Source organism: Cannabis sativa, chromosome 4 (genome assembly GCF_029168945.1).
Source record: "Cannabis sativa cultivar Pink pepper isolate KNU-18-1 chromosome 4, ASM2916894v1, whole genome shotgun sequence".
NCBI lineage: Eukaryota > Viridiplantae > Streptophyta > Magnoliopsida > Rosales > Cannabaceae > Cannabis > Cannabis sativa.
This window is the reverse complement of record NC_083604.1, coordinates 69,656,953-69,666,130: the sequence shown is the minus strand read 5'-3', so window position 1 is coordinate 69,666,130 and position 9,178 is coordinate 69,656,953. Positions and strand designations below refer to the sequence as shown.

The following is a 9,178-nucleotide window of genomic DNA, read 5'->3' as shown; positions in this document are numbered from 1 at the left end:
TGCATATAGGTTTTACGTATAACAATATAAAATCTAATTACTCATATAAACTAAATGAAAATACTAATTAGTTTGATTGGATGTATTGGATTTTCAGACACCACATCTACCATCTAATCCGATCCAATTAGATATTTAAAAATAACATCCAATCCGATCCGATCACAATTGGATAACTAATATTTGACTGTCAGTTCTTATTAGATTGGATCATTTTATGCACAACTCTATTTGGAGGTTTTTGTTGTCTCCAGTATTAGAGACCATTTTGTTGAGTATTAGCGAAATTAGTCCAAAGCGTCAAACTACTTATTCAATTGTTATTATTATCACTACCCTTAACCCAATTTAATCTATTTCTCATTGTTTAACTGCTTTAGATGGGATGTTTTTGTGGGGAGAACCTTGAAAAGCAATAAGAGACCACTAAACAACTGGAGTATCAATGTTGAATATGAATATCATAATTGGCGGGAATCATTGTTATTCAACGTACGAACCTTTTGGCCTACATATATAACAGTAACATAATTTATTGGTTAGTAACCTTTACAAATTATTTAAATAACAAGAACTTAAACTAGTTGTAAAGATGTGACATTATGATTAGAAACCTGCACATAAATACATTAAGTTTTAAGAACTACAAATTATTAAATAAATAATCAAAATTAAAAAGAGATTAAATATTGATCTAACCTTGTTGTCATTTATAATAGGGAAATTTGATATATTATGGTAAAAAATAGAAAGTGGTGTTTAATTATACCAAGAATTTACACATCAAAAAAATATGCCAATTTTTTAATTTCCTTCCTAAATTACCCCTACCCTTTCACTTTCCCCCCATTCTCTCTAACAGCTCTCTCTCTCTCTCTCTCTCTCTCTCTCTCTCTCTCTCTCTCTCTCTCTCTCTCTCTCTCTCTCTCTCTCTCTCTCTCTCTCTCTCTCTCTCTCTCTCTCTCTCTCTCTCTCTCTCTCTCTCTCTCCATTCGAACCCCACCGTCGAACCACCACAGTCGAACCACCACCCACATTCGAACCCCACCGTCGAACCACCACGAAGACCCAGTCGACCCACGAAGACCCAGTCGACACGAAGACCCAGACGACTCCATCGACCCCGACGACCCATAAACCCACTCGAGACCCAGTCGACCCCGACGACCCAACAACCCACTCCAGACCCCAGCAACCTCCAAAACGTACTCGGACCATTTCGGAGCACCGTCCCCACCACCGCCTTCTTCAAATATTCGAACCTTTGGATAAAAGAGGTATTTTTTTTTAAATTTTTGTTAAAACATGCTTTAATTTGTGATGGATGAATCTGTTTAAACTGAAATTGTGATTTAGTATGTTTGTTTGTGGTAAATTATGCATCAGAAATCTGGGGAAATTATTGGGGTCGTGTTAAACGCTGTTTGTTCCTATTTTGTATTTTGTGCGACGTTATGCGATTTACTATGCGATGTTATGCGATTTTGTTAGCGGTTCTTACATTCTGATTATATTTAGCGATTTTTAGGCGACATTATGCGATGTTTGTGCGATGTAGTATATTTGGAGTAGATTCCAGCAATATTGTGGGTATAGTTAGCGATGTTTGGGCGACATTGGGCGATGTTTCAGGCGATTTAGTTTATATGGATTATGTTGTGCGATTTCGTAAACATTAAGCGATGTTTTGGGCGACGTTTGTGCGATGTTGCCCCATTGTGGACGTGATTTTTTATTGATTTTTGTTCTGCATTGTTTTAGCGATATTATGCGACCTATGTGCGATATTTATGCGATTCTTTTTGTGACTGGCCTATTTCGTGCTGCCTTTATGCGATTGTAGGCGATGTTTGTGCGATTATTATGCGAGATAACCTAATTAAGCTTTCTAAATGCAGAGCAAGCTAAACAAGCCCAAATTGTTTGTGAGTTATGTGGAGGAAGTCATCACTTTTCGGAGTGTCAAGCAGATGTGGATGATTTGCCAATGGATGAAGCTAAAGCCATTGGGAATTTTTCACAGAACAACAACAACAACAATTATGGGTTCAACTGTGGTAACAACCGAAAAATAGTGGGTTCTATCAACAAAGAAATCGTAACCAACGGTTTAATCGGCAACAAGCCTGCGGTGGAAGTTCTAGTTTGCGGACAGATTCTTGCTCCAATTTATGACTGAAACTAGATCTTCAATTAAAGACCTGCAGACTCAGATGGGCCAGCTAGCAACTCAGGTAGCAACCCGCCCTCAAGGAAATTTGCCTAGCACAACTGAAGTTAATCCTAAAGAAAATTGCAAGGCAATTACCCTGAGGAGCGGTAAGAAGTATGATGGGCCCGAGTTACCACAACCAGTTGAGGTAGACGAAGAAATAAATGCTCAACCAGTGCAAACACCAACACCAACAGCAGAGAAGGCTACTGACAGCCCAGCACCACCACCACAGTCTCCACCGATTAGTATTGATCATCATGTAAAAATACCCTATCCTCAGAGGCTCAGAAAGTCAAGCTTAGACAAGCAGTTCACCAAGTTTCTAGAAGTCTTCAAAAGACTTCACATTAACATTCCTTTTGCTGAAGCTCTAGAGCAGATGCCAAGTTATGTGAAATTTATGAAGGAAATTTTGTCAAAGAAGAGGAAGATGGAAGACTATGAGACAGTGGCTCTAACTGAAGAGTGTAGCGCTATTCTACAGAAGAAACTCCCTCCAAAGCTCAGAGATCCAGGGAGCTTCACTATTCCTTGTACTATTGGTAAAATTGAAGGAATAAATGCACTATGTGATTTGGGAGCCAGTATAAACTTAATGCCTTTGTCAGTGTTTAAAAGATTGCAGCTAGGTGAAGCAAAGCCAACTACTGTAACTCTTCAATTGGCAGATCGATCGCTAGCTCACCCTAGAGGAGTCATTGAGGATGTGTTAGTAAAGGTGGACAAGTTCATCTTTCCAGCTGATTTCAATATTCAGAATTGGAACCCTAGAAACAAAGGAGGAGGCTAGGAGAGCGGCTTGTGGCGACCCGGATCAATTGCTTCAACTAGTTCTTTCTCTTCTCTTTAATTTTTCTATGTTCTTTTCTATTTCAATGTTAATTATGGATTTGATTATGGATGTTTTGAACTAAACTCCTATTTAGGGAGAATGATGAATGTTGTTTAAGTTTTTCCTAGTTAATGATTAATTGCCATTCCTCCATCTTGATTGTGAATACTATTCATATTTGTGTTTAATTTCCATGTGCAAGATTGATCACCTTTTACATGTTTTATGATCTCAATTCAAAATCTGAAAAGTGAGAATTGAGAATGCTAAAATTGGATAGTCTAGGTTTTGATGTGAAACGAAAGTATTTACATAGCCTTTGTGACATTTAGATTATTGCTTAATGCTGATTTCATGTTAGTTTAATTAAGAGATTAATTAGAGAGCATGAGATTTAGAACCTAGAAGATCTGAAAAGAGCTAGGTTAATTCATAATCTGTCATTCACTTCAAGAGAAGGATAGCATTTAAACATTAACATTGGTAACTTAACAACAGGATTCGTCTCCCTATTTTCTTATCTTGATTAATCTTCCTTTTGTTAGTTTTAATTTTCTGAATTGTTTTATTTAATCCATAAAGAGTATTCTTTTACCAGATAGAATCAATAGTATAATTTAGTAGTAATTAGTCCAATTCCCTGTGGTCCGACCTCATCTGTGTGAGTGTACTACCTGATTGCGTATACTTGCGTAGTGATTAATAATTTTAACAACAAGTTTTTGTGGCGCCGTTTACAGTGAGTTAAGCGATGATGCCATTCGACTGAGGTTGTTTCCATTCTCGCTCAGAGAACGAGCCAAGAGTTGGTTGAATTCTTTGCCACCTAATTCTATTGCTACATGGAATGATCTGGCAACAAAATTCTTGTCAAAGTTCTTTCCTCCAGCTAAGTCTGCAAAGCTGAGAGGAGAAATCAATAATTTCTGCCAACAAGATAATGAATCTCTCCATGAGGCTTGGGAGAGGTTTAAAGATCTGATCAGGAGGTGTCCTCATCATGGTATAGAGAAGTGGATGCTGGTTCACAACTTTTATAACGGGCTGGTTGGTAATACTAGAACTTTAATAGATGCAAGGCGGCGGGCGGAGCTTTTATGAGAAAGAGTGCTAATGAAGCGTATGATCTATTGGAGGAGATGGCTCTAAACAATCAAGAAGTGGCCAACCGAAAGGAGTCAATCTAAGAAGGTAGGCGGTGTGTTAGAAGTTGATGCCATCACAAAGTTAACAGCTCAGGTTGAGGCATTGACTAAAATCATTGCAGGGCAAGCTAAACAAGCCCAAATTGTTTGTGAGTTATGTGGAGGAAGTCATCACTTTTCGGAGTGTCAAGCAGATGTGGATGATTTGCCAATGGATGAAGCTAAAGCCATTGGGAATTTTTCACAGAACAACAACAACAACAATTATGGGTTCAACCAGGGTAACAACCGAAGAAATAGTGGGTTCTATCAACAAAGAAATCAGAACCAACAGTTTAATCAGCAACAAGCCTCTGGTGGAAGTTCTAGTTTGCAGACAGATTTACTGCTCCAATTTATGACTGAAACTAGATCTTCAATTAAAGACCTGCAGACTCAGATGGGCCAGCTAGCAACTCAGGTAGCAACCCGCCCTCAAGGAAATTTGCCTAGCACAACTGAAGTTAATCCTAAAGAAAATTGCAAGGCAATTACCCTGAGGAGCGGTAAGAAGTATGATGGGCCCGAGTTACCACAACCAGTTGAGGTAGACGAAGAAATAAATGCTCAACCAGTGCAAACACCAACACCAACAGCAGAGAAGGCTACTGACAGCCCAGCACCACCACCACAGTCTCCACCGATTAGTATTGATCATCATGTAAAAATACCCTATCCTCAGAGGCTCAGAAAGTCAAGCTTAGACAAGCAGTTCACCAAGTTTCTAGAAGTCTTCAAAAGACTTCACATTAACATTCCTTTTGCTGAAGCTCTAGAGCAGATGCCAAGTTATGTGAAATTTATGAAGGAAATTTTGTCAAAGAAGAGGAAGATGGAAGACTATGAGACAGTGGCTCTAACTGAAGAGTGTAGCGCTATTCTACAGAAGAAACTCCCTCCAAAGCTCAGAGATCCAGGGAGCTTCACTATTCCTTGTACTATTGGTAAAATTGAAGGAATAAATGCACTATGTGATTTGGGAGCCAGTATAAACTTAATGCCTTTGTCGTTGTTTAAAAGATTGCGGCTAGGTGAAGCAAAGCCAACTACGTAACTCTTCAATTGGCGTATCGATCGCTAGCTCACCCTAGAGGAGTCATTGAGGATGTGTTAGTAAAGGTGGACAAGTTCATCTTTCCAAATCGATTTCAATATTCGAGTGGAACCCTAGAAACAAAGGAGGAGGCTAGGAGAGCGGCTTGTGGCGACCCGGATCAATTGCTTCAACTAGTTCTTTCTCTTCTCTTTAATTTTTCTATGTTCTTTTCTATTTCAATGTTAATTATGGATTTGATTATGGATGTTTTGAACTAAACTCCTATTTAGGGAGAATGATGAATGTTGTTTAAGTTTTTCCTAGTTAATGATTAATTGCCATTCCTCCATCTTGATTGTGAATACTATTCATATTTGTGTTTAATTTCCATGTGCAAGATTGATCACCTTTTACATGTTTTATGATCTCAATTCAAAATCTGAAAAGTGAGAATTGAGAATGCTAAAATTGGATAGTCTAGGTTTTGATGTGAAACGAAAGTATTTACATAGCCTTTGTGACATTTAGATTATTGCTTAATGCTGATTTCATGTTAGTTTAATTAAGAGATTAATTAGAGAGCATGAGATTTAGAACCTAGAAGATCTGAAAAGAGCTAGGTTAATTCATAATCTGTCATTCACTTCAAGAGAAGGATAGCATTTAAACATTAACATTGGTAACTTAACAACAGGATTCGTCTCCCTATTTTCTTATCTTGATTAATCTTCCTTTTGTTAGTTTTAATTTTCTGAATTGTTTTATTTAATCCATAAAGAGTATTCTTTTACCAGATAGAATCAATAGTATAATTTAGTAGTAATTAGTCCAATTCCCTGTGGTCCGACCTCATCTGTGTGAGTGTACTACCTGATTGCGTATACTTGCGTAGTGATTAATAATTTTAACAACAAGTTTTTGGCGCCGTTGCCGGGGAGTTAGCGATGATGCCATTCGACTGAGGTTGTTTCCATTCTCGCTCAGAGAACGAGCCAAGAGTTGGTTGAATTCTTTGCCACCTAATTCTATTGCTACATGGAATGATCTGGCAACAAAATTCTTGTCAAAGTTCTTTCCTCCGGCTAAGTACGCAAAGTGAGAGGAGAAATCAATAATTTCTGCCAACAAGATAATGAATCTCTCCATGAGGCTTGGGAGAGGTTTAAAGATCTGATCAGGAGGTGTCCTCATCATGGTATAGAGAAGTGGATGCTGGTTCACAACTTTTATAACGGGCTGGTTGGTAATACTAGAACTTTAATAGATGCAGCAGCGGGCGGAGCTTTTATGAGAAAGAGTGCTAATGAAGCGTATGATCTATTGGAGGAGATGGCTCTAAACAATCAGCAGTGGCCAACTGAAAGGAGTCAATCTAAGAAGGTAGCTGGTGTGTTAGAAGTTGATGCCATCACAAAGTTAACAGCTCAGGTTGAGGCATTGACTAAAATCATTGCAGGGCAAGCTAAACAAGCCCAAATTGTTTGTGAGTTATGTGGAGGAAGTCATCACTTTTCGGAGTGTCAAGCAGATGTGGATGATTTGCCAATGGATGAAGCTAAAGCCATTGGGAATTTTTCACAGAACAACAACAACAACAATTATGGGTTCAACCAGGGTAACAACCGAAAAAATAGTGGGTTCTATCAACAAAGAAATCAGAACCAACAGTTTAATCAGCAACAAGCCTCTGGTGGAAGTTCTAGTTTGCGGAGCAGTCTCTTGCTCCAATTTATGACTGAAACTAGATCTTCAATTAAAGACCTGCAGACTCAGATGGGCCAGCTAGCAACTCAGGTAGCAACCCGCCCTCAAGGAAATTTGCCTAGCACAACTGAAGTTAATCCTAAAGAAAATTGCAAGGCAATTACCCTGAGGAGCGGTAAGAAGTATGATGGGCCCGAGTTACCACAACCAGTTGAGGTAGACGAAGAAATAAATGCTCAACCAGTGCAAACACCAACACCAACAGCAGAGAAGGCTACTGACAGCCCAGCACCACCACCACAGTCTCCACCGATTAGTATTGATCATCATGTAAAAATACCCTATCCTCAGAGGCTCAGAAAGTCAAGCTTAGACAAGCAGTTCACCAAGTTTCTAGAAGTCTTCAAAAGACTTCACATTAACATTCCTTTTGCTGAAGCTCTAGAGCAGATGCCAAGTTATGTGAAATTTATGAAGGAAATTTTGTCAAAGAAGAGGAAGATGGAAGACTATGAGACAGTGGCTCTAACTGAAGAGTGTAGCGCTATTCTACAGAAGAAACTCCCTCCAAAGCTCAGAGATCCAGGGAGCTTCACTATTCCTTGTACTATTGGTAAAATTGAAGGAATAAATGCACTATGTGATTTGGGAGCCAGTATAAACTTAATGCCTTTGTCAGTGTTTAAAAGATTGCAGCTAGGTGAAGCAAAGCCAACTACTGTAACTCTTCAATTGGCAGATCGATCGCTAGCTCACCCTAGAGGAGTCATTGAGGATGTGTTAGTAAAGGTGGACAAGTTCATCTTTCCAGCTGATTTCAATATTCAGAATTGGAACCCTAGAAACAAAGGAGGAGGCTAGGAGAGCGGCTTGTGGCGACCCGGATCAATTGCTTCAACTAGTTCTTTCTCTTCTCTTTAATTTTTCTATGTTCTTTTCTATTTCAATGTTAATTATGGATTTGATTATGGATGTTTTGAACTAAACTCCTATTTAGGGAGAATGATGAATGTTGTTTAAGTTTTTCCTAGTTAATGATTAATTGCCATTCCTCCATCTTGATTGTGAATACTATTCATATTTGTGTTTAATTTCCATGTGCAAGATTGATCACCTTTTACATGTTTTATGATCTCAATTCAAAATCTGAAAAGTGAGAATTGAGAATGCTAAAATTGGATAGTCTAGGTTTTGATGTGAAACGAAAGTATTTACATAGCCTTTGTGACATTTAGATTATTGCTTAATGCTGATTTCATGTTAGTTTAATTAAGAGATTAATTAGAGAGCATGAGATTTAGAACCTAGAAGATCTGAAAAGAGCTAGGTTAATTCATAATCTGTCATTCACTTCAAGAGAAGGATAGCATTTAAACATTAACATTGGTAACTTAACAACAGGATTCGTCTCCCTATTTTCTTATCTTGATTAATCTTCCTTTTGTTAGTTTTAATTTTCTGAATTGTTTTATTTAATCCATAAAGAGTATTCTTTTACCAGATAGAATCAATAGTATAATTTAGTAGTAATTAGTCCAATTCCCTGTGGTTCGACCTCATCTGTGTGAGTGTACTACCTGATTGCGTATACTTGCGTAGTGATTAATAATTTTAACAACAAGTTTTTGGCGCCGTTGCCGGGGAGTGATAGTTAATATTATTAAAAATTAAATTTTTTTCTAATTTGGTTTTCTTTTTAGTTTTAGTATTAATTTTTTTTTTTTGTTTCAAATTTTTATCTTTTTAGTACTAATTTAGTTTTATTTTATTTTACTAATATTTTATTGATGAGCTTGACTTGCAAGATAAATTCAGATGCTATATCTTGAGGATTTTGCCCAACAACACAATGAACCATTCTATTCTGCTTGGAGGAGATTTAAAGAGTATGGAGAGAGATGTTATCCCACCTTCTCAAGTGGGTGTTTTACGTGGCTCTTTTATAATGGACTTAATGATGAAACAAGAAGCTGGGTTGATTATGGAGCAGTGGCAACTGGAGCGCCTCTATTAATGAGAGGCTATGATGTAATAAATCTGTTGAATAATATGGCCGATTTTGATTACGACTGGCATTGGGATCCATCACTTCAGGGTTGGAGTCACCAATACCCACCTTATTTCCCAAATTCATCCCAACAAACTGAAAAAGAGGAGCAACTATTAGCACTTTTACAATCACTTCCAGGAGAGATTAATCTCTTAAC

The 9,178-nt window shown here is 37.9% G+C and overlaps 2 non-coding genes across 2 annotated transcripts; both read right to left on the bottom strand.

Moving 5' to 3' along the window:
- Nucleotides 1–3,947: 3,947 nt before the first annotated feature.
- Nucleotides 3,948–4,054, bottom strand: LOC133037526 (small nucleolar RNA R71). The gene has a single exon (XR_009687613.1). It is a non-coding gene; the product is annotated as a small nucleolar RNA R71 (small nucleolar RNA).
- Nucleotides 4,055–6,359: 2,305 nt separating this feature from the next.
- Nucleotides 6,360–6,466, bottom strand: LOC133037543 (small nucleolar RNA R71). The gene has a single exon (XR_009687631.1). It is a non-coding gene; the product is annotated as a small nucleolar RNA R71 (small nucleolar RNA).
- Between the last annotated feature and the right edge of the window lie 2,712 nt (nt 6,467–9,178).